The following is a 1,342-nucleotide window of genomic DNA, read 5'->3' as shown; positions in this document are numbered from 1 at the left end:
GTCTTATTGTTGGACACACCTTCTTCCAATATTTACTCAACAGTTTCTAGTGACGCTCTGCAACATGCTCCATCTGCTGATGGTGACTCACTAAACTCCTCCATCATAAAGTTGACTGCGTGAATGAAACAACCAGAGTGTGATAGCGTTGAAAGCAAAGGTGGACTATTACAGAAACATCTACAGGTATAAAAACACAGCATCACAAACTGTGATCCTCAAACACACCTGTCAACAGAACCTGTTTCACCTGAGCACCACTGTCAGTCACACGGTGCTGTTAGCATCACGCATGTGCCTTTACATCGATGTAGTTTCATGTCATGCTTATCGCAGCCTGAAGGATCCAGTGCTGAGAGCTACATCTGATTACCTGTTGGTATATTTGTTGTAGAGAAATGACCGAAGTGCTGCACTCTGATTTATTCAGGTTGTGTTGGACAGAACTAGGAGACGTCTTGATGCTCGATCATCCAGGTAAGAAAATCCAAAGGTTGATTCTGTTCATGTGGACGTTTCAGTGGGAGAAACGTTTCATCATCATCAGGTGACTTCTTCCGTCTCAGCTGACTGCAGGTTTCCAACCTTAGAAACAGGACATGTGCACAGTGACTGAAACTAGCAGCACTGATTGAACACTGGGTTGGGGAGGTCAGTTCCATACAGGGATGCTTCCCCACACTGAGGGCCCAATGGATTGGGCCATGGAAAGTCTTGGAAAAAGGTTTATGAAAACATGGATGACCTAACAGCGCCACACACGGGAAACTTAGGCTTTGTTAGGTCGTCATTGGAGTTTACTGGCTGATTCATCACAAGAAACGTCAGTTGCAACCACAGACTTTAATATATTGAAGAAGTGTTTTGTTTTAAATAAAACTTCTTTTTTTTTTTTTTTTTTATAAATGCTGGTGGTTGTTCATTAAACTTCGTTTGCAAATGTGACCTGTTCAGAACTAATGATTGTTGGTAAGTTCAGCACAAGGAGCTGGGTCAGGTCACCTACCAGTGCGAGGCCGGTGGTTTGATCCGCGGCTACTCCAGTCTCCAAGATACTAACCTCAAATTGCTCTCTGGTGCATTAATGGGACTGAATGTGTGACAATGTTAGAAAAGGTGCTTATATTTGAATTGGTGAGTGAGATGTTCTAGTAGAAAAACACTTTACAGGGAAACGACTAACTAATGTTAGTTTGGTCCTCACGTCTCCGAGTACAGTTTACTCTTAACTCATGTTGTTATGCCCGTCATTGTGGAGGAAGCAAAGAAAGAAAAATATATATGAAGAAATATTCTTGGGTAGATCGTCTACAGAGACATCCCCCCCTTTTCAGGTAAGCTT

Source organism: Astatotilapia calliptera, chromosome 12 (assembly GCF_964374335.1).
Source record: "Astatotilapia calliptera chromosome 12, fAstCal68.1, whole genome shotgun sequence".
Taxonomy (NCBI): Eukaryota; Metazoa; Chordata; class Actinopteri; order Cichliformes; family Cichlidae; genus Astatotilapia; species Astatotilapia calliptera.
This window is presented reverse-complemented; position numbering follows the sequence as displayed.